This window comes from Mauremys mutica, chromosome 1, assembly GCF_020497125.1.
Source record: "Mauremys mutica isolate MM-2020 ecotype Southern chromosome 1, ASM2049712v1, whole genome shotgun sequence".
Taxonomy (NCBI): domain Eukaryota; kingdom Metazoa; phylum Chordata; order Testudines; family Geoemydidae; genus Mauremys; species Mauremys mutica.
The window spans coordinates 273,654,188-273,679,116 of NC_059072.1; the positions used below are offsets into that span (position 1 = coordinate 273,654,188).

Here is a 24,929-nt window from a genome sequence, read left to right on the forward strand (position 1 = left end):
ATTTGAATGGGAAAATGATACTACCAGATTCTTAGAGGGTTCTGTGCTCACTTGTATTACTCTTTGTCCTTTTGTGTAGAATTTCTCAAATTACTTACATGAGTTTCAGGAAAGCTTCTTTTCTGCTCATTTTTCACATCTAAAAGACTTTTGACTTGGTGCCTAGAAAGCAATTTAGCAAGCAATTTAGTTTTTGAAGGAAGTACTAACGCTATCCTAGGGCTTTTGTTCTCAAGAACAGAAACAGCCCAAGTGGAAGACTGTCAAATATATTTTTGAAAGACACTTTTCAAGATATTTAAAGGAAAAATGGCAGTGTTACACTGTGTGTGTTTGTGTGTGTGTATAGCAGAAGCTCCATCAATATGCTGTTGATCACATGTCAGGAGAGAGGAGGAATTTCTCAGTCAAGCTAACCTGCCAAATCCCCAAAAGAGGAAAAGCTCTTTAGGATGAGAAATATATGCAAAACTGCTAGCAAACTAAGAATTCTAAGTGGAAAGTTTTGACAAATGAGCATTTTCAGAAGAAAAAAAAATGTGTTGAAAAATTCCCAACCAGCTCCAAATGTATGTGGTTCCTCACCAAAGAGGGATTTCTACTAGGAAATCGGTACTGGAAGTTCAGGTAAAAATACTTTATTCAGGAAAGATGGATTTTATAGATAATTAGACTGAGTCTCCACTATAATGAAACTGTCCTGTGGCAACCTAACTTCACAGAAGTAATTTGAGTTACACCAGCATGAAACTGGTGTGTGAAAGTGGAAATTCATGCCTGTAATGACAGATTAGGTGGTTTGGTTCATTTGAATTACTTTTGTGGTTTAGCTGTATCCATCAGGCTTTTCCCCATATTGAATAACACATTTAAATACAAAATCTAAATACATCATAAGACACCAACTTCAATGGTGATAGTGGTCTTCTTCCCTATTTGGACATATTCAAAGTCATTTGTATTAAGTAGTAATGAATAAGCTCTAAAAGATTGAGTATGATCTGGTTTTGAAGATAGGAATAGGTCTAATTGGGAAGGGTGAAATGAGCTTTACAAATAATATAAACCCAAGACTTACTAAACTTTTTTTTCAAGCAAATAGCTTTGAGCATATGTCTACTTCTGGCAGTTCCTAATAGGGTTTTTATACAGTAGTCTCATGGTAATTGAGGATGTTCCTGGATCTGGACATAGCAATAGGTGGAAGTGACCTTTTAACCCAAACATCTAGCTAATCAACTAATACTGCCTGCCCAAAGGAGAAAACTGTCTGCAAAATCTAACAGACAGAATTATTCTTATCAAAGCCTTGAACAAAACTATCTTAGCCTTTTGATGCTGGTAAAGCCAAGGATAATGAGAAAAAATAGATGTGTTTAGCTAGGTTTATTCCACTTTTGTAAATGGATCCAAAGTCGAGTAGTCCCCCGCTGCTGCTGCTGCTGCTAGTTAGTACTGAACATTGTTGTGACTTCTTTCTGGCCTATGAAGAGACCACAAATTTATCACAACAGGAAAACTAATACAATAAAAATCTGGCTGGAAAATGGTATCGGTCTGAAATTTAAATATACAGGCAAGATTAAGATTTGGTAACAGGCCAAAAGATCAATAAAGCAAATAGCTGGCAGGCCCTTACTCAGCCTGAAGTAAAATAGAAAACAGCACTATGGCTAACTATGGGCTAAATGGGGGAATGATATTCCAGGGCAGTAGTAGATGTGGTTGGGTCTAGAGCTCTTGCACGCTCAAAGCAGTAATAAGAAGCTTTTCCAAGACAACAACAGATCCCAAGTTGATGCACATGGATAACCTGATTAACAGCAAGAGAAATTATATTTATGCACCAGTGGAAGAATAAAAGTGATTGTTGTTCTGCTTCTTCAGAGTAGGAGCCCCAGTCAAGAATCAGGACCCTGTTGTGCTGGGCACTGTACAAACATGTAAATAAGAAGCCAGTCCTTGTTCTAAAGAGCTCTCAGTCTGTATGCCAGACAAGATGCAGCAGGTGGATGAAACAGACAGATGGATAGGTTGGGAGGATGAGGGAACAATAAAGTGAATAGAATAGTGCAGAAAGCAGAACTCACATCTCACTGTTTGCCTAACCAATGTTAGATGGCAGGCATTTGTAGGCATCGTGCAAGAGAAAGGTTAAGGAGGGAATTAAAAGTGGCAGCTTTATCACTACAAGGATGTAAAAAAATTGGAAAGAGTCCAGTGGAGGGCAACAAAAATTATTAGGGGGCTGGAGCACATGACTTATGAGACAAGGCTGAGGGAACTGGGATTGTTTAGTCTGCAGAAGAGAAGAATGAGGGGGGATTTGATAGCTGCTTTCAACTACCTGAAAGGGGGTTACAAAGAAGATGGATCTAGACTGTTCTCAGTGGTACCGGATAACAGAACAAGGAGTAATCAGGGCCGGATCCAGGCACCAGCATTCCAAGCTGGTGCTTGGGGCGGCATTCTGCAAGGGGCGGCAGTCCCTGTTGTTTTGCCCCCAAGCAGTGCGCCGAATTGCTGCCACGGACAGTGGGGGCAGTCCATGCACCTTTAGGGCGGCAGGCGCGTTTCCGCGGTGGTGGCAATTTGGCGGCAGCTTATATGTTTAGCTGTCCGCGGCGGCTTCAGCTAAACATAGAAGCTGCCGCCAAATTGCCGCCACTGCAGAAACGCACCTGCTGCCCTAACGGCACACGGACTGCCCCGCCATCTGCGGTGGCAATTTGGGGTGCTGCTTGGGGCAGCGAAAACTGTAGAGGCGGCCCTGGGAGTAATGGTCTGAAGTTGCAGTGGGGGAGGTTTAGGTTGGATATTAGGAAAACTTTTTCGCTAGGAGGGTGGTGAAGCACTGGAATGGGTTACCTAGGGAGGTGGTGGAATCTCCTTCCTTAGAGATTTTTAAGGCCAGGCTTGACAAAGCCCTGGCAGGGATGATTTAATTGAGGATTGGTCCTGCTTTGAGCAGGGAATTGGACTAGATGATCTCTTGAGTTCCTTTCATCTCATTCTATTATTCTATGTATTTTGACACAGAGCTTTTTTCCCATACAGAGAGAGTAGCATAGGAGATAGCACAGAGATGCTTGAGGGAGTAGTGGACCAATAGCTGACTGAGACTGATATCATTAGCAGGGAGGCAATGGCTTATTAAGCTAATAGATCTGATAGAGTGGGGCTAAGCAGTAAAGTTCTAAAAGTTTTTTCTCCTCTTGATTTCAACAACAAACAGTACATTATTACTTTTTTAGAGCAACATGCACACACAAGCATTGATGTAGGATGATTTTGGCCTTAAAAAAGAGGAAAAAAGCTATTATTGAAAGGCAACCTTACTTAGTAAGGTTCAGTCAGCACTGATATATACAGATTAACTGACAGAAAATGCAAATTACACTAATAACTACCAATTGTATTGATTAATGAGATGATTGGTGGATGGCAGATGGAGATTAGAGTGCTGTGCTATACTTCTTTTGGGAATAATCCTGAAATGGCAGGAGGTGAGGTAATAATGTTGAAATTATATACTTATACTTCTGTAAGCATTTGACTTTGTACTAGACATTTTGAAAAAAAACCACAAAAACCAGAGATATAAAATTAATGTGGCACACATTTAATGGATTAAAAACTGGCTAACTGGCAGGTCTGAAAATGTAACTGTAAATGGGGAATTGCTATCAGACAGGTGTGTTCCCAGTGTGGTCCAGCAGCAATGGGTTCTTGACCCTGTTTTACATTTTTATCAATGAACTGGAAGAACACATACAATCATAACTGATAAAGTTTGTCACAAATTGGAGGAGTGGTAAATAATGAAGAGGACAGGTTACTGATACAGAGTGATCTGGATCATTTAGTAAACTTGGCACAAGCAAGCAATATGTGTTTTAATGAGGCTAAATGTAAATGTATATGTAGGGACAAAGACTGTAGGCCATACTTACAGGATGGGGAACTCTAGTCTGTGAAGCAGTGACTCTGAAAAAGATTTAGGGATTATGATGGATAATCAGCTCAACATGAGCTCCCACTATGATGCTGTGGACAAAAGGTCTAGTGAGATCCTGTGATACATAAACAGGGGAATCTCAAGTAGGAGTATGAAGATTGTTTCACCTTTGTATTTGGCACTGGCGTGACCACTTCTAAAATATGGTGTCCAGTTCTGATGCTCACAATTCAAGAAGGCTGTTGATAAATTGGAGAGGGTTCAGCAAAGAGCCATAAAAATGATTAAAGGACAAGGAAAACATGGCTTATAGTGATGGACTCAAAGAGCTCAATCTATTAAACATAACAAAGAGCAGGTTAAAGAGTCACTTGATTGTAGTTTGTAAGTATCTACATGGGGAACATATATTTAATAATGGGCTCTTCAATCTAGCAGAGGAAGGTATAACATGATCCAATGGCTGGAAGTTGCAGGTAGACAAATTCAGCCTGGAAATAAGGTATACATCAGGGATGGGCAAACTATGGCCCGCGGGCCGGATCCGGCCCTTCAGCGCTTTGGATCCGGCCCGCGGGATTACCCCTGGTGGTGCTGCAGGCCCGGCGCTGCTCTCAGAAGCAGCCCCCGGGCCGGGAGGCAAAGGGCTCCATGTGTGCACGCAGAGCCCTCTGCCCCCCCCCAGGGGCCGCAGCACTTCCTGGAGTGGCGTGGGGACAGGGCAGGCATGCAGGGAGCCTGCCCTGGCCCTGGTGTGCGCCACTGCCACCCCGGAGCCACTTTAGGTAAGCGGCACCGGGCTGGAGCTCAAACCCCTCCTGCCCCCCGCCCCCCAACTTCCTGCCCTAAGCCCTCTGCCTGTACCTCGCACCCCTCCTGCACCCAACTCCCTGCCCTGAGCCCCTTTCTGCACTCCTGTGCATTCCAACCACCTGCCCTGAGCTCCCTGCTGCACCCTGCACCCCGTGCACCCCAACTCCCTGCCCTGAGCCCCATCCTGCACTCCGTACCCCTCCTGTACCCCAACCCCCTTCCCTGAGCCCCCTCTGCACCCCTTCTCTGCCCCAATCCCTTGTCCTGAGCCCCTTCCTCCACATCCCGCACTCCACCCCCCCTGCCCCGGCCCTGCATACAATTTCCTCACCCAGATGTGGCCCTCGCACCAAAAAGTTTGCCCACCCCTGGTATACATTTTTAATGGTGAGAGTTATTAATTATCAGAACAATGTACCAAGTGTCATGGATTCTCCATCATTGACAATTTTCAAATCACTATTGGATGTCTTTTCTAAAAGATCTGGTTCTCAGAATTATTTTGGGGATGTTCTATGATCTGTGTTATAGAGGAGGTCAGAGTAGGTGATCGTCGTGTTCCCTTATGGCTTTGGAATCTATGAATCTATAAGCACTGGTTAGGATAAATAAGTTCATTGTAACTACTCAGACACATACATTTACGCATGCATTTGCAGAATCAGGGTATTTTATTCTTTTACTAAAGAATTAACTAAAGTATCAGGATTAACTAAAGCCCTGGTAAAAGTTATGAAGTAGATGTAAAGGAACAAAAAGCCAAAGTGCTTGAACTCTATTACAGTGAAAGCTGTGGTTACCGGTTATGAAACAGATGCAGAAGAACAAAAGACTAGGCACTTGAAGTCACTCAGACAAGACCATGAAAGTACCTGCATAGCTAGATAGAATCCTCACTATATTTTTAACATTCACAATCAAAGATAAGAGTTCTTAAAGGAAAATGGTGCAAAAATGTTAAGTACACTTAACTGTATAAGAATTCTTGGAAAAGCACTGAAGATATGAAACCAATAACTTTATAAAAATAAACAACTGAAATGTGACTGCCTACAGAGAGTTAGTATTGGAGTCATTTCAAAAGATCTTCCTGATTGGCCCACCGGGAAGGGGTACTGTCTCAAGGCCAAACTCAATCATTGTGTAACTCCACATAAAGGCTGATTTTTCTCTTTTGTGAAACAAACTGACCTTGTAGATGAAAGCTATAGTCTTGTACTATCTGTGGAGAGTCAGATCACTGTACATTATCTGATTTCAATAAATGTTTCAAACCTAAAAATAAAAAGATGAGAATTTTTTGAAGATACAACATTTGACATATGGGTAGATTTGTATTTTCCCTGACACTGTAGAAGTAATCGTCAAATACTGCTATAGCTTGCAATATTAAAAATAAATTTATTCCACCACAAGATGACTTAATGTCCAAAATAATTGTCCAATAAGTAACAAATCTGTTGAAACAGAAGAAATGGACCTCCTCACATATGTTTTATTTTTCCCCAGAAAATCTGCCCCCCCCCATTTTGTACCACAAGCAATACACATTTAACAGCTTTTTGGAAGACATACCTTTATTCCCATTATTAATTATGTTATCAATATTTCTGTTTGGAATCAATATTAATCCTCACCAATAGGTGTTCATATCTTCATAGTGGCACCACTTCTGGATTAGGACATTCACTCAGATTCCCCATATAATACTCAGTTTCTGCTACTCAGTTGGTGCCACTGAGAAGATTTAACATGGAAATGGTGAGTAGAGAATACCCTTTGCAGAGGTCTCCTTCAGGGGTAAAGTTGGCAAGATGCAAGGCACTGCAGAGTAGAGCTCCTTTGCTCCCATTCTCCACTGGTGGATGGTGACACATAGGATATGTCTACACACACAAAATGTATACAAGGGCTAGTCTTCCTGAACTAGTTTGAATCTGGTGAGTGCAGATAACAATAGCAGTGAAGACAGTGCAGCATGAGCTTCAGGGCAGGCTCATGAGCCAAATATGTACCTGGGATCTGTGCTGGCAGAGCCAGCTCCAGGCACCAGCCCAGCAAGCAGGTGCTTGGGGCGGCCAACAGAGAGGGGTGGCACATCCGGTTCTTCGGCGGCAATTCGGCGGTGAGTCCCTCACTCCCTCTCTGAGCGAAGGACCAGATGCTGAATTGCCGCCAAAGACTGAAGCGGCGGCGGTAGAGCTGCTGCAGATCGCGATCGTGGGGTTGTTGTTTTTTTTTTCTGATTGGAGCGGCAAAAACCCTGGAGCCAGCCCTGTGTGCTGGGCTTGTAGTGCCTATGCTGAAGACATGCTGCAGTGTCTTCACTGCTGTCGTTACCCACTCTAGCTTGATTCAAGCTAGCTCGGGTAGGCTAGCCCATGCACATGTTTTGCTGTGCAGATGTACAGATAAATTAGAGCAGCTCCATAGCTTCACTAATTCTGGGATCAGGCTAGTGCTGAATCACGGGACTGTAACCCAAAACCATCCGCCTCTATTCTGTGTCAGCTGGATATTGGATGCAGGGGAGAATTTGAGTCTGTTTGTGTCCAAGGATATTTATTTTTCTAAGGAGGCTCTAACTGCTCGTCCTGCGCCGCTTCCAGCAGCTCCCATTGGCCCGGAGCAGCGATCCGTGGCCAGTGGGAACTGCGATCGGCCAGACCTGCGGACGGTGCAGGTAAACAAAACAGGCCAGCCTGCCAGGGACTTTCCCTACACAAGTGGTGACCCCTGTTTGAGAAACCCTGCATTAACATAAAGATGCTTCTAATATTAACTATGGATATAACTGTGATGGGTTGGCTCACAGAAACCCCCTTGGGACTGCCACCTGATGTGCTGGGACTATCTCTGAGCCCATTTTCCCTGCCAGCCTGGGAATTTAGTACCTTGCCTTGTGTGAGCCAGACATGCTTGCCTGCTGCAAACACAGATCCAAGTCTGAACCATGTCCCCCACACGCTGCAGGCTTAACTGAAAACAGCTTAAGAAGTGATCCTGTCTCCAGCACTCAGATACCCAGCTCCCAATGGGGTCCAAACTCCAAATAAATCTGTTTTACCCTGTATAAAGCTTATACAGGTTAAACTCATAAATTGTTCACCCTCTATAACACTGATAGAGAGATATGCACAGCTGTTTGTCCCCCCCACACCCAGGGTATTGATACTTACTCTGGGTTAATTAATAAGTAAAAAGTGATTTTATTACATACAGAAAGTAGGATTTAAGTGGTTTCAAGTATTAACAGACAGAACAAAGTAAATTACCAAGGAAAATAAAACAAAAATATGCAAGTCTACGCCTAATACAGTAGGAAACTAAATGCAGGTAAAGCTCACCCTCAGAGATGTGCCAATAAGCTTCTTTGAGACTAGCCTCCTTCTAGTCTTAGCCCAGTCATTTCCCCTTGTTCCAGCTCAGGTGGTTGCTAGGGGATTTCTCATGACTGAGCCCCCTTTATTCTGTTCCACCCCCTCATATATCTTTGGCACAAGGCAGGAATCCTTTGTCCCTCTCTGGGTTCCCACCCCTCCTTATAAATGGAAAAGCACCAGGTTAAAGATGGATTCCAGTTCATGTGACATGATCACATGTCACTGTAAGACCCCAAGCCTTCATTCTTCCCCACCTGACTCACAGGAAGGCTTGCAAGTAAACAGAGCCATCTACAGTTAATTGTCCTGGTTAATGGGAGCCATCAAGATTCCAAACCACCATTAATGGTCCACACTTTGCATAATTACAATAGGACCTCAGAGTTATATTTCATATTTCTAGTTTCAGATACAAGAATGATACATTCATACAAATAGGATGAACACACTCAGTAGATTATAAGCTTTGTAATGTTACCTTACAAGAGACCTTTTGCATGAAGCATATTCCAGTAATATTATATTCACACTCATTAGCATATTTTTATAGAATCATATGGAGTGCAACATCACAATAACTGCTTTTTAAGATGTAGTGGAATTAGTGGACCAAAGACAATAAGAATGAAGCCAATTATGGTATTTCTTAAAGAAGTTTCCACTTTAGGATATGAGCTGTTAAACCACTGTTTATGGAGAATAATTTAATTATACCTATGCTGTGAAACTGTGTTGTTTGCAAATCGCATGGGGAAAAAAAGGAAGTATATAGGATCTCTCCAATTCATTATTTCTCAAAAGGTTCAAGATGCTAGTAAGTTACAATGAAACACTGAGCTGGGGACATGAGAGGGCTATGAAAAAGACATTCCAGAGGAGCAGCTATTGCAAATGTTTGTCTAATAACGTGTATGGACAGGCTCCTTACTCATCCTGCTTTAAAACAACATCCACACATTGTATAGAATCGATAACTCACCCCTTCCTTGGGTTTGGCTTTATTAACAAAGAAATTAATAGTAACATAACATTACATAACAAGCTCAGTCCTTGTCTACACACTCCAGTGCTTGGTTCCTGCCTCAAGAGTGCTTATCTCTTTTGAAATTCATGCTTCCCCAGCGTGGAGAGCTCATCATCACAGGTGACCACGCACAGCTCATCAGCACAGTTAACAATGCAGTCTCCTGAGAATCGAAAAAGAGCCCCAGCATGGACCGCTCGGGAGGTAATGGATCTGATCGCTATATGGGGAGAGGATTCAGTGCTAACAGAACTGCGTTCCAAAAGACGAAATGAAAAAGTATTTGAAAGAATTTCTAAGTCTATGACGGATAAAGGCCACAGCAGGGACTCCGTGCAGTGCAGAGTGAAAGTTAAGGAGCTCAGACAAGCCTACCAGAAAACCAAAGAAGATTCCAGAGAATGACGCCATGGAAGGGAGCTCTGGTGAGTGTACCTTTGCAAATAGCAAACAGTGTTTTTTTAAGCAAGCCTTTTTTAATGATTGATTTGCCCTGAGGACTTGGGACGCATTCGCAGACAGTATAGTTACTTAGAAAAGTTTGTTAACATGTCCGGGGATTGAGAGGAAATCCTCCAGGGACATCTCGATGAAGCGCTCCTGTAGGTACTCCAGAAGCCTTTGCAGAAGGTTTCTGGGCAAAGCATCCTTGTTCCGCCCACCATGGTAGGACACTTTACCATGCCATGCATGTAGCAAGTAATCAGGTATCATTGCGTGGCAAAGCATAGCGGCGTATGGTCCCGGTGACTGCTGGCATTCAAGAAGCATGCGCTCTTTATCTTGTTCTGTTATCCTCAGCAAAGTGATATCGTTCAGGATAACCTGGTTAGAAATCAGGAATTTAAGTAAGGGGGGTGGCCATTTTTCTACTGGGTTCGTGGAATGCAGCAGCTTAAAAAAAACACTTTCCTGCACGTAGCGAAGCGGGGGGAGGGGAGGAGTGAAATGCCGATGATCTTTTCTGTTTGGTCACCGGCGAGGCGATCTTCCCCAAGCTACCGGACAAGCAGTGGTGGGGGGGAGGGGGAAGGTTGTTGATTAGCAGGGAGCTAGCGTGGTATTAGCCATGCGTTGGGGGGGGAGGGGTAAATCACTGAGACAGTGGCTTACCATGGCCGCATGCAAGCTGAATCCTGATGCCTGGACCTGTGTCTGAGATCTGTAACCCAAGAGTTGCAAGCAGGCACTATTAAGATGAAAAATGCGACCTTGTAGGGAAATCACATGTGCTATGTAAGGTGAATAGTGCTTTTCACTGTGAAAGAGTATAACCATTGTTCTGTAAAATGTATCTTTCTAAATATTTATCTCCCTCATGCAGCTGCAAATATTTCAAGCGTCCCTCCTCCATCCCAAAGGCTAGCACAGATAAGGCGGAGGAAAAAGAAGACGCGAGATGAGATGTTCTCGGATATTATGGAAGTTACACGCAATGAAAGAGCTCATCTGAATGAGTGGAAGGACGTGGTTTCAAATTACAGGAAAGAGGCCAGTGAACGTGAGGACAGGAGGGATGAACGTGAGGACAGGAGGGACAACCGAGATGAGAGGTGGCGGCAGGAAGACCGGCAGGAAAATCAGCGGTGGCGGCAGGAAGATCAGCGGTGGCGGGATGCAACTCTGGGGCTGCTGCGTGATCAAACTGACATGCTCCGGCGTCTTGTGGAGCTTCAGGAACGGCAGCAGGATCACAGAGTGCCGCTGCAGCCCCTGTATAACCACCCTCCCCCCTCACCATGTTCCTTAGCCTCCTCACCCAGACGTGTAAGAACGCGTGGGGGGAGGCTCCGTGCACCCGCCCACTCCACCCCGTGGACAGCCCAACCAGAAGGATGTCGTTACTCTGAATTTTATTTTTTTAATGGCCTTCTCCATCCCTCCTTTCCTCCTCCCAAAGCACACCCTTACTTCTCTCCCTCTTTTTATAATGAATCAATAAAGAATTCATGCTTTTTAAATGAGTGACTTTATTTGCATAAGTAAGCTGTACTCGAAGGGGGAGGGGGAGTTGCTTACAGGGACTGAGTCAATCAAGGGGGTTGGGTGTTCATCAACAAACACAGCAGTCACACTGTACCCTGGCCATTGATGAAGCTCGTTTTCAAAGCTTCTCTGATGCGCACCGCTTCCTGGTGTGCTCTTCTAATCTCCCTGGTGTCTGGCTGCGCGTAATCAGCGGCCAGGTGATTTGCCTCAGCCTCCCACCCCGCCATAAAGGTCTCCCCCTTACTCTCACAGAGATTGTGGAGAATACAGCAAGCAGCAATAACATAGGGGACATTGGTTTGGCTGAGGTCTGAGCGAGTCAGTAATGTGCGCCAGCGCGCCTTTAAACGGCCAAATGCACATTCCACCACCATTCTGCACTTGCTCAGCCTGTAATTGAACAGATCCTGACCACTGTCCAGGCTGCCTGTGTATGGCTTCATGAGCCATGGCATCAAGGGGTAGGCTGGGTCCCCCAGGATAACGACAGGCATTTCAACATCCCCAACTGTTATTTTCTGGTCTGGGAAGTAAGTCCCTTGTTGCAGCCGTTTAAACAGAGTAGTGCTTCTGAATACGCGAGCGTCATGAACCCTCCCTGGCCATCCCGCGTGGATGTTTGTGAAACGTCCCTTGTGATCCACCAGTGCTTGCAGCACCATTGAAAAGTACCCCTTCCGGTTTACGTACTGGGTGCCCTGGTGCTGCGGTGCCAAGATAGGGATATGGGTTCCATCTATCGCCCCCCCACAGTTAGGGAATCCCATTGCAGCAAAGCCATCCACTATGGCCTGCACGTTTCCCAGAGTCACAACCTTTCGTAGCAGCAGCTTAGTGATTGCTTTGGCTACTTGCATCACAGCAGCCCCCACAGTAGATTTTCCAACTCCAAATTGATTCCCGACTGACCGGTAGCTGTCTGGCGTTGCAAGCTTCCACAGGGCTATCGCCACTCGCTTCTCTACTGTGAGGGCTGCTCTCATCTTGGTATTATGGCGTTTCAGGGCAGGGGCAAGCAAGTCACAAAGTTCCATGAAAGTGCCCTTACGCATGCGAAAGTTTCGCAGCCACTGGGAATCGTCCCACACCTGCAACACAATGCGGTCCCACCAGTCAGTGCTTGTTTCCCGGGCCCAAAATCGGCGTTCAATGGATAGAATCTGCCCCATTACCATCAGGATCTCCAAAGCGCCGGGGCCCGCGGTTTGAGATAATTCTGTGTCCACGTCCTCATCACTGTCATCGCCGCGCTGCCGTATCCGCCTCTTACTCGCCTCGGTTCGAAGGTCCTGGTTCAGCATATACTGCACGAGAGTGCGCGAGGTGTTTAAAACATCCACGATTGCGGTATGGAGCTGAGCAGGGTCCATGCTTGCTGTGCTATGGCGTCTGCACGGTTCACCAAGCAAAAAAGGCGCGAAACGGTTGTCTGCCGCTGTCAGGGAGGGAGGGAGGGGTGAGGCTGTACCCAGAACCACCCGCGAAAATGATTTTTGCCCCATCAGGCACTGGGATCTCAACCCGGAAATGCCAAGGGGCGGGGGAGGCTGCGGGAACTATGGGATAGCTACGGGATAGCTACCCACAGTGCAACGCTCCAGAAATCGACGCTAGCCTCGGACCATGGACGCACACCACCGATTTAATGTGTTTAGTGTGGCCGCGCACACTCGATTTTATAAAATCTGTTTTACAAAACCGGTTTATGCAAATTCGGTCTACACTAGGCGTTTAAATCGGTTTTAGGAGCCTAAAACCGATTTAACGCCACAACCGTCCACACTAGGAGGCACCTTATATCGATTTTAATGGCTCTTTAAATCGGTTTCTGTACTCCTGCCCGACGAGAGGAGTAGCGCTAATATCGGTATTAACATATCGGAATAGGGTTAGTGTGGCCGCAATCGACGGTATTGGCCTCCGGGAGCTATCCCACAGTGCACCACTGACCGCTCTGGACAGCATTCTCAACTCGGATGCACTGGCCAGGTAGACAGGAAAAGCCCCGCGAACTTTTGAAATTCATTTCCTGCTTCCCCAGCGTGGAGAGCTCATCATCACAGGTGACCACGCACAGCTCATCAGCACAGTTAACAATGCAGTCTCCTGAGAATCGAAAAAGAGCCCCAGCATGGACCGCTCGGGAGGTAATGGATCTGATCGCTATATGGGGAGAGGATTCAGTGCTAACAGAACTGCGTTCCAAAAGACGAAATGAAAAAGTATTTGAAAGAATTTCTAAGTCTATGACGGATAAAGGCCACAGCAGGGACTCCGTGCAGTGCAGAGTGAAAGTTAAGGAGCTCAGACAAGCCTACCAGAAAACCAAAGAAGCAAACGGAAGGTCCGGGGCAGGTCGAAAAACATGCCGCTTCTATGCTGAGCTGCATGCAATTTTAGGGGGCTGCGCCACAAGTACCCCACCCCTGACCGTGGATTCCGAGGTGGGGGTTGTAATCTCTGCCATGTCAGACGGGGAAGATGAAGATGAAGAAGAGGAGGAAGACCTCGCAGAGAGCACACAGCACTCCGTGACCCCCAGCAGCCAGGAGCTTTTTATCACCCTGACGGAATTACCCTGCTCCCAGCCCTCACAAGCAACTATTCCAGAGAATGACGCCATGGAAGGGAGCTCTGGTGAGTGTACCTTTGCAAATAGCAAACAGTGTTTTTTAAGCAAGCCTTTTTTAATGATTGATTTGCCCTGAGGACTTGGGACGCATTCGCAGACAGTATAGTTACTTAGAAAAGTTTGTTAACATGTCCGGGGATTGAGAGGAAATCCTCCAGGGACATCTCGATGAAGCGCTCCTGTAGGTACTCCAGAAGCCTTTGCAGAAGGTTTCTGGGCAAAGCATCCTTGTTCCGCCCACCATGGTAGGACACTTTACCATGCCATGCATGTAGCAAGTAATCAGGTATCATTGCGTGGCAAAGCATAGCGGCGTATGGTCCCGGTGACTGCTGGCATTCAAGAAGCATGCGCTCTTTATCTTGTTCTGTTATCCTCAGCAAAGTGATATCGTTCAGGATAACCTGGTTAGAAATCAGGAATTTAAGTAAGGGGGGGTGGCCATTTTTCTACTGGGTTCGTGGAATGCAGCAGCTTAAAAAAAACACTTTCCTGCACGTAGCGAAGCGGGGGGAGGGGAGGAGTGAAATGCCGATGATCTTTTCTGTTTGGTCACCGGCGAGGCGATCTTCCCCAAGCTACCGGACAAGCAGTGGGTGGGGGGGAGGGGGAAGGTTGTTGATTAGCAGGGAGCTAGCGTGGTATTAGCCATGCGTTGGGGGGGGGAGGGGTAAATCACTGAGACAGTGGCTTACCATGGCCGCATGCAAGCTGAATCCTGATGCCTGGACCTGTGTCTGAGATCTGTAACCCAAGAGTTGCAAGCAGGCACTATTAAGATGAAAAATGCGACCTTGTAGGGAAATCACATGTGCTATGTAAGGTGAATAGTGCTTTTCACTGTGAAAGAGTATAACCATTGTTCTGTAAAATGTATCTTTCTAAATATTTATCTCCCTCATGCAGCTGCAAATATTTCAAGCGTCCCTCCTCCATCCCAAAGGCTAGCACAGATAAGGCGGAGGAAAAAGAAGACGCGAGATGAGATGTTCTCGGATATTATGGAAGTTACACGCAATGAAAGAGCTCATCTGAATGAGTGGAAGGACGTGGTTTCAAATTACAGGAAAGAGGCCAGTGAACGTGAGGACAGGAGGGATGAACGTGAGGACAGGAGGGACAACCGAGATGAGAGGTGGCGGCAGGAAGACCGGCAGGAAAATCAGCGGTGGCGGCAGGAAGATCAGCGGTGGCGGGATGCAACTCTGGGGCTGCTGCGTGATCAAACTGACATGCTCCGGCGTCTTGTGGAGCTTCAGGAACGGCAGCAGGATCACAGAGTGCCGCTGCAGCCCCTGTATAACCACCCTCCCCCCTCACCATGTTCCTTAGCCTCCTCACCCAGACGTGTAAGAACGCGTGGGGGGAGGCTCCGTGCACCCGCCCACTCCACCCCCGTGGACAGCCCAACCAGAAGGATGTCGTTACTCTGAATTTTATTTTTTTAATGGCCTTCTCCATCCCTCCTTTCCTCCTCCCAAAGCACACCCTTACTTCTCTCCCTCTTTTTATAATGAATCAATAAAGAATTCATGCTTTTTAAATGAGTGACTTTATTTGCATAAGTAAGCTGTACTCGAAGGGGGAGGGGGAGTTGCTTACAGGGACTGAGTCAATCAAGGGGGTTGGGTGTTCATCAACAAACACAGCAGTCACACTGTACCCTGGCCATTGATGAAGCTCGTTTTCAAAGCTTCTCTGATGCGCACCGCTTCCTGGTGTGCTCTTCTAATCTCCCTGGTGTCTGGCTGCGCGTAATCAGCGGCCAGGTGATTTGCCTCAGCCTCCCACCCCGCCATAAAGGTCTCCCCCTTACTCTCACAGAGATTGTGGAGAATACAGCAAGCAGCAATAACATAGGGGACATTGGTTTGGCTGAGGTCTGAGCGAGTCAGTAATGTGCGCCAGCGCGCCTTTAAACGGCCAAATGCACATTCCACCACCATTCTGCACTTGCTCAGCCTGTAATTGAACAGATCCTGACCACTGTCCAGGCTGCCTGTGTATGGCTTCATGAGCCATGGCATCAAGGGGTAGGCTGGGTCCCCCAGGATAACGACAGGCATTTCAACATCCCCAACTGTTATTTTCTGGTCTGGGAAGTAAGTCCCTTGTTGCAGCCGTTTAAACAGAGTAGTGCTTCTGAATACGCGAGCGTCATGAACCCTCCCTGGCCATCCCGCGTGGATGTTTGTGAAACGTCCCTTGTGATCCACCAGTGCTTGCAGCACCATTGAAAAGTACCCCTTCCGGTTTACGTACTGGGTGCCCTGGTGCTGCGGTGCCAAGATAGGGATATGGGTTCCATCTATCGCCCCCCCACAGTTAGGGAATCCCATTGCAGCAAAGCCATCCACTATGGCCTGCACGTTTCCCAGAGTCACAACCTTTCGTAGCAGCAGCTTAGTGATTGCTTTGGCTACTTGCATCACAGCAGCCCCCACAGTAGATTTTCCAACTCCAAATTGATTCCCGACTGACCGGTAGCTGTCTGGCGTTGCAAGCTTCCACAGGGCTATCGCCACTCGCTTCTCTACTGTGAGGGCTGCTCTCATCTTGGTATTATGGCGTTTCAGGGCAGGGGCAAGCAAGTCACAAAGTTCCATGAAAGTGCCCTTACGCATGCGAAAGTTTCGCAGCCACTGGGAATCGTCCCACACCTGCAACACAATGCGGTCCCACCAGTCAGTGCTTGTTTCCCGGGCCCAAAATCGGCGTTCAATGGATAGAATCTGCCCCATTACCATCAGGATCTCCAAAGCGCCGGGCCCGCGGTTTGAGATAATTCTGTGTCCACGTCCTCATCACTGTCATCGCCGCGCTGCCGTATCCGCCTCTTACTCGCCTCGGTTCGAAGGTCCTGGTTCAGCATATACTGCACGAGAGTGCGCGAGGTGTTTAAAACATCCACGATTGCGGTATGGAGCTGAGCAGGGTCCATGCTTGCTGTGCTATGGCGTCTGCACGGTTCACCAAGCAAAAAAGGCGCGAAACGGTTGTCTGCCGCTGTCAGGGAGGGAGGGAGGGGTGAGGCTGTACCCAGAACCACCCGCGAAAATGATTTTTGCCCCATCAGGCACTGGGATCTCAACCCGGAAATGCCAAGGGGCGGGGGAGGCTGCGGGAACTATGGGATAGCTACGGGATAGCTACCCACAGTGCAACGCTCCAGAAATCGACGCTAGCCTCGGACCATGGACGCACACCACCGATTTAATGTGTTTAGTGTGGCCGCGCACACTCGATTTTATAAAATCTGTTTTACAAAACCGGTTTATGCAAATTCGGAATAGTCCCGTAGTGTAGACGTACCCTCACACCACAGATACTGCAGAAAGACACTCCCACCTTTTTTATATCTAACTGATATAATGATCCACTTACTTCAGAGTGTCAGAAGAACATACTTAACCCTTTCCTAGAATAATCAATACTACCTCACATAATTAGGTGTTTCAGGCAAATACTGCAAGCCTGCTACAATGTGCTAATTCTTTAAAAAAATAAATCTATTGAGAATTTAATTATATAGCTGTAAAACTCCAAGAGCCTTCAGGCTACCACTATTTTTTCCAGAGAACAGATAGTATGTCATTGGAAACTTAAACATAGTCGTTAAATGGATTTCAATTTTCTTCCATAGAGAAATAATGTTTTCATAATAATGTTTTCAAAACAATGTTCTGTGGGGAACAGTCTGGTCATATAGGGCTAAATCTAACAACATTATTGACCTCATTAATATTCGATTGAGCCCATGGGTGCAGGCTTCTTCTTATTCCAGATGTTAAATTAAATTAGGAGACAGCTAAAAAAATAACAACATTAAATTCTTTCTTAACATTACTTTTACATGTAATCAAAGATAGTAATTGCCACAAATCTGTCACAAAACCCAAGTTGGAAGGATGTGGTTCATGTAGTTGTGAGTAAGAGAGAGGGAACTTTGTTCACAGTATGAAAACAGTTGAGATCTGCTGGAATATGACATATCATTTAGTCTGACAAAAGATTTCTAGTATGATCAAAAAGATGCAAATTGTAATCAATGCTATTGTAACACTAATGACTTCCCATTGATTGATATGACAAAACAAATTCTCAACAGAATAATTAGTTCTATTCATTGTCAGTCAGTCATTTTCTTTCTCTCCTTAATTGTACTTTCTTAATTGTACAATAAACTTCATAAAAAAAATCCAAACAAACTAATCCAGTTATAGGTTTGAAATAAAATTGAATCAAATGAATGCATCATCAGCTGACTGCTAATGAAACAATGCTCAGTGATACATTTTGCTTTAGAATACTGATTCTGGTATAGTGTTATGAATATGCTCATCTTAACATACTGGGACTTGAACCGGTAACTTCCATTGGTGCTAACGGAATTTATCCATGACTGTAGGGAAACTCATCCATGGAAAAACATATTACATCACTGGAAAGGAACCATTCTGAGTTTCTCAGCCAACTAGAACTTCATTTATAAAAGCAAATGGAGAAAGTAAAAGTTGTGAAGGACAATCAGTGGGTGCTATGGACATTTACCAATTACATTTGTTGATGTTTTAAACCTGGTTTATGTAGATTAAACTACCAAGTTCACTTCAGTTACATTCACCTACTCTATTTTGGAATTTGGCCCTACTAGTGAAAAAGTTTTTCCTAATGTCCAACCTAAACCTCCCCCTCTGCAACTTGAGACCATTACTCCTTGTTCTGTCATCTTCTACCACTGAGAACAGTCTAGATCCATCCTCTTTGGAACCCTCTTTCAGGTAGTTGAAAGCAGCTATCAAATCCCCCCTCATTCTTCTCTTCTGCAGGCTAAACAATCCCAGTTCCCTCAGCCTCTCCTCATAAGTCATGTGCTCCAGTCCCCTAATCATTTTTGTTGCCCTCCGCTGGACTCTCTCCAATTTATCCACATCCTTCTTGTAGTGTGGGGCCCAAAACATGGAGTACCTCAGCTCCATGGGTATCGTCCATCTCTCTGGGGTAGACAGCCAGTGGCAGTTCCAGCAGTTCCTTCATGGACTCTGTCTCCCCTGGGTTCAGGTCGCTGCCTGGTTTGGCAGCAGAGTCAGAGGCCTGCAGTGATCAAGGTATGTCTGTCTCCTTCCCCTACTCAGCTCCAACTGAGCTGGAAGGCTCCACCTGAGCCTTTTGTACTTCCTGTCCTACCTCTCCACTTCCAGGTGGGAGGGGTGAGCCCAGCCTGAGTCTTTCCACCGGGGCACAGAGTGTGGTCCTTCCCTTTCTCTCTTGGAGGGAGGTGACACCACCTCACTATTGTTATATATTGATTTCCCCCTCCCCCAGCACGAATACATGACTCTCAATAGGGGTTACAATTGTGCATGGATTAGATTTAGGGCTAGATTTTCAAACTCAGGTGAAAAGATCAATATATAAGCAAAAAGACTTTATTCAACAAACAGCAGCACACAAATCCAAACATAAAGTTGAAATTCACAGAAGACAGTTCCCAATGTTTTAAAAATGTTCTGGTCTCTGTTTTAGAGAACATGGATCAAAACTTAATATTAGACAATGGGTGTTCTCTAGACTCAGGCTTACAGCTCTAGAAGGCACAAAAAAGCTACCACATATTGTAAAATCAATATGCAGAAGAAAACACTTCAAAATTTCAGTGTGAGATATAGCAGGATGAGAGCATGGTGGATAATATTCTTTCATACAGATTTATGTATCTTGAAAACTGCCTCTGCGTATGTAAGATGACTACCGTTACCTCATGGTTGTTTTGTTTCCACATATTGTAAAATCAATATGCAGAAGAAAACACTTCAAAATTTCAGTGTGAGATATAGCAGGATGAGAGCATGGTGGATAATATTCTTTCATACAGATTTATGTATCTTGAAAACTGCCTCTGCGTATGTAAGATGACTACCGTTACCTCATGGTTGTTTTGTTTCTGCCACTGTACTCTTAGGTTTCATATTGACACTATTACACATGTACTAGTAAAGACTGGTAAGCTTTCATATACCTATAGAATAGTGTATCTTTACTCACTTAGGGCATGTCTATACTATAAGCTTAAGTTGATTTATATTCGCTTGACTTACAGCACAGTGGTTCACGTCCATACTGACCTCCTACTGTTGGTGGTGTGCATCCTCTCCAGGAGCGCTTCCACTGACTTAAGAGGGGAAAAATGGGGGGCTAAGACCCTGAGCTCCGGGTCCGAATGCAGACTCCTGCTGGAACCCAAGCTTCCCCCTGAGCTTCCAGCTTTCCACTTCCCTCCGGGAGCATGCCAGCCACTTGGGCTTTTGGTTTCCTGCTGGGAGCACAGCTTTTCCCTGGTTTCTTAGCTCCACACAGCTCCTCAGGCTTCTGGCTCCCTATCTCCCATTGGGAGCATGGCTGCCCCCTGGGCTTTTGGGTCCCCACTCCCTGCCTGGATCATGGCAGCCATCCGGGCTCTCAGTTCCTTGCTGGGAGCATAGCTGCCCCCTGGGTTCTCAGCTCCTCGCAGTTCCCTAGGCTCCCAGCTCCCCACCCCTTGTTGGGAGCATGGCTGCACCCTGGACTCTTACCTCCCTGTTCTGTTGGAGCAAGGTGCCTAGGCAGCAGCCCAGCTGGCAGCATGTAACTGAGAGCCCGGAGGCAGTCCAGCTGCAAGCAGGAAGGACTTTCTTGTCAATTTCATAGCTCCAACATGAAAAGAATGACATCCAATAACCAGTGTAAGTAAAACAGTATCTACATGGACCCTGTGTTGCCTAACTACCCTGACAAAAGCTCTACCGCTCTTGTGGAGGTGGAGTTATTATGTCATTGTAGTAGGGCACTTACATTGGTGGGAGCAAGGCTATAGTGTGACATAGTTAGGTTGACATAAGCTGCCCTACGATGACCTAACTGTGTAGTGTAGACTAGGACTTAGAGCAGGTCTACACTAGAAGCTCTACAGTGCTCCAAGTCCGGTGAAGATGCTCTATGCTGACGGGAGAGTGTTCTCCCATCGGCATAATTACTTTACCGCCACAAGAGGCAGAAGTTATGCAGTGTGGACAGTTCTTAGGTTGCTGTAACTTGCATTGCTCATGAGAGTGTCTTTTTCATAACCCTGAGAGACTTAAGTTAGATCAGCTTAAGTCTTAAGTGATAGTCTAGACCTGTCCTTAGTGTATTTATATTTGTTAACCACTTTATTTCAACAAACTGAGATAATGATGTAGTCCACTCTAAGATTAAAGGGCTTGCAGTGCTGCTGAAGAGCTGCAAATTGCTGATGCCTGCAAGATGAATGGGAGGCAGGGCATTATTCCTCAGCTAGGCTATCAACTTCTCTACCCTATCCATTCCGTCTCCCCACAAAACCAACAGCCTCTTCTTAGGGCTTGTCTACACTGGCAACATTAAAGCGCTGCTAAGGCAGCACTTTAATGTGGCTTCTGTAGTCATGTTGCAGTGCTTGGAGAGAGCTCTCCCAGTGCTCCAAAAAAACCCACCTCCTCAAGGGGTGTAGCTACCAGCGCTGGAAGCACAGCGCTGAAACTTGTAGCACTCAGGGGCGTGTTTTTTCACACCTTGAGTGAGAAAGTTACAGCGCTATAGAGTGCCAGTGTAGACAAGCCCTTACATTTCTCCATGCATCTAGTATTACTCTCATTTCAGTCATCTTTAATTCATGTCATGAAAAGTTCATTAAGGTTGCTTTTACAAATTCGTTGTAAGTGAAGTTATTTGCCGGTGCAAAACTGTGGCCAGAAACATGGAAGCTATCTATGAAAATCCACCCTGGGTTGTGTAGACTATATATTGTCTAGCTATTGCTAATTTCTGGGATGTCACCTATATAAAGACATTTTGCATATGAAATGTGTTTCCAAATATAGATTAAGATCCCATTTTATGTCCAAAGCCCTGTTGCACAAGGCAAACTACAAGTGCATATTTGAATTATGTGAACGTATCTGATTCTTATTAATCCATATGTGAAAACAGTGGTGCTTGAGTTCAGTAGTTTCATGCAATGTTATCTTATTAAATCTTGTGGTTTTATAAACTAGGTAATATTGACTTCTAAGGATAGCACTCTCAAAATCTTTTAAATCTAAAAAGAGTACCTCAGAAACTGACCAATAATATAGATGGTATATGTTGTTTAAATGTCACAGGTCGACAACCTCTGACACACGACTCGCCAGGGTAAGCACACTGGCGGGCCGGGCCAGTTTGTTTACCTGCTGCGTCATCAGGTTCGGCAGATCGCAGCTCCCACTGGCTGCAGTTTGCCATCCCAGGCCAATGGGGGCGGCAGGAAGCCGCGACCAGCACATCCCTTGGCCTGTGCCACTTCCCGCCGCCCCCATTGGTCTGGGATGGCGAACCGTGTCCAGTGGGAGCTGCGATCCGCCAAACCTGCCGACACGGCAGGTAAACAAATTGGCCCGGCCTTCCAGGGTGCTTACCCTGGCGAGCTGTGTGCCAGAGGTTGCTGACCCGTTTCATACTATCCATAAAAGAAATAATAATTTGTCTTACCCAAATTCTCACATTTCATAAGTATATATTTCTCTTCAGGACATATTCTGCTGAGGGAACATGTCTCTGGGTCTAATTTCTGGATATGTCCACAATGAAACTGAGCTGTGTGGTTGCAGTACATTTCAACAGTAACTGAGCTAGCTTTAATCTCATTAGCATGGTCACCAATAGCAGCAAAGCTGTGACAGCCTAAGTGCCCGTATGGACTGTACAAGCCCGCCTCGGACCCTGTTGGGTAATCCATGCTGAAGCCCATGCTGCTGCAGTTTCACTGCTATTGGTATCTGAGCTAGCTAGATTAAAGCTAGGTCCAGTATGTCTACATGGTCAAATCACATCACTCAATTTCCATTTTGTAAACTTACCCTGAGAATAATGGAGGGTTAGAATCAATTTCTCTGTGGTTTAAGAAACCATTACATTACTGAGATGAATGCACTAAATATAAAATATTGTTGAATCATCTACAGTGATTTTCGTTACAATTTATCCTTATATTTGTACTTCTTCAGACTCAGTATGGGAATCTTCAATCTTAAGCTATAATGCATTGTAAAGATGCATACAAGAAAATATGAGGGATTATAGAATGTACTTTTGGTGTTCTTAAAATGAGTTTCAGGTGCTTGCATAAAAGTGGGAGAACAATGCAGCTGGAACCTCAAAAAGTATGTCTTGTACCTATGAGTTTTGATACTCCACAGCCTCTGGTTCTGAGAAAAGTTCTACTGGAAGAGGACATCATGGATGATGTAAGAGAACTGGCAAGAGTTATTATAATGATAGCCGGAGAGTGCTTCTTTCTTATTAGGGTATGATCTGGGATTCAATAAATTCTGAGGCATTGGAAAAGATTAATCTAAACTGTGATTATTACCATGTAACAAAAAATATTTTCTTGTTAATATTATGCTGAGAATTGTCAATAAATATTGACATTTAAAATAAGATAATATACAAAAAACCAAACAACCAACCAAACAAGCAAACCCTTGAATGTGCTGAGCTGTCAAACTGATGAAAGATAATTTGTTAAAAATACCATTTACCCTTTTAAAGCCATTTCTTCCCTCCTGCCCAATCAATTCTTAGCATCATCCCCTCTTTCATGCTTTATTTTTCTGTCTCCTTCCCTCTTATTTCCTTTTTCCATCCCTCCACTTTCTCTCACTATAGGAAAACAATGCCTTTGTAGCACAAATTACTTCAATATACTGTTTTATATTGTGTTACAAAACTAACATGGGAGAGATCAAGATTCTCCCAATATAAGCAAATATTATAAATACAAATATGGTAGTGATTCTGGATACTTGAGCCATTCTGTGGAAAGAAGGTGTGAGGTAAAGGGAAAAATGAAGAAAATAAGTCAAAAGTATTTTTTAAACTTGTCCGGTAAACAGTTTCCATTTCACCTGTTTCTCATCCCCATGGTAATTACTTTTGAAAACAAAAATCTTTTTCATGCAAATGTTGTATTTTTCCCCTGTTTCAGCTAGAGAGTGTGAGAGGCTGCAGAGGTGTTCTTGTTTTTGGCAAACATTTTGAAAATTCTCAGTACAGGAGGCACTCAGCAGAGGGGTTCTAGTAACCAAAGAGAGAAGAGAGACCTCCACATTTGAAAAAATAACTATGTGGGACCAAATTATGACATCAGTCACTAGCCTGAATAAGGGACAATGTATAATTGCACCATCCCGGGGGGGTCCTGAGCTCAGACCATTACGGAGTTTCTGTCACCACTTGCCCTGTAATCTTGTGAGCCTTCATGATGTGCAGCTGTGGTTCAGTTCTCTGACATCAGGAGCTTTCCTGCAAGCACAAAGTCTCAACCTGACTTTGGGTACTTTGAAGACATTTTAGTATAAACATGTGGCTTGGGCAGCCCTTCCTGCTTGACTGCTCACTGCCCTTCTGTGAGATGTAATTGGGGTTGTAGTACATATTATGAGCACAGTCTTTCTTCTCCCATTGGGGTGTCTGGATCCTGATTGTCACAGTCACTATCGCTGAGTGTCAAGTGCTGAAGAGAACTGCATAAGGTAATGCATAAATTAACTATGGACTCACTTCCTCCACATCCCTCCAGGGAAGAAGGTTGTCCTCAGAAACACCTAGAGGGAACAGTTTAAGAGAGCACAGACTGCAATTGTGGATGGTCTTTACATGGGCCATGCAAGTGGAGGAAGACATGACTCCTTGTGCCCTCCCACAGCACAGCATAAGGACCAGATACAATGTGGACCACAGTGATTATGCAAATAAAATGATGAGAAATAGAATTCAGAATTAAAGTTATGGTTTAAACCAAACTGTTAAACTTCCCAGCAGTCTGACTGTTCAAGGTAATCCCATTTTAGTGTACCATAATACACACTAAAGCAGTTACATGATGTGTTTCCCTACATAAAATATATTCATTGCCTTTTTTAGTGTATTATCATGGGGCCCATTTTAACACTCTATACTCAATGAAAAATCCATTAACTTTACTTTGAATTTTGCCTGTGTAGGAAGTCAACAGGGCATTATGAGTTAACTTCTGATCACAGTGAAGCTAATGTCAAATCTCCTATTGACTTCAGTGGAAACAAGAGTTGA

The 24,929-nt window shown here is 44.9% G+C and overlaps 1 long non-coding RNA gene across 1 annotated transcript in view; it reads right to left on the bottom strand.

Moving 5' to 3' along the window:
* Positions 1-24,929, bottom strand: part of LOC123357910 — a 69,289-nt gene that overhangs the window by 27,404 nt on the left and 16,956 nt on the right. Inside the window, exon 3 of the long non-coding RNA XR_006575620.1 lies at positions 5,963-6,046. This is a non-coding gene — a long non-coding RNA (uncharacterized LOC123357910). The remainder of the gene's footprint in view (positions 1-5,962; positions 6,047-24,929) is intronic.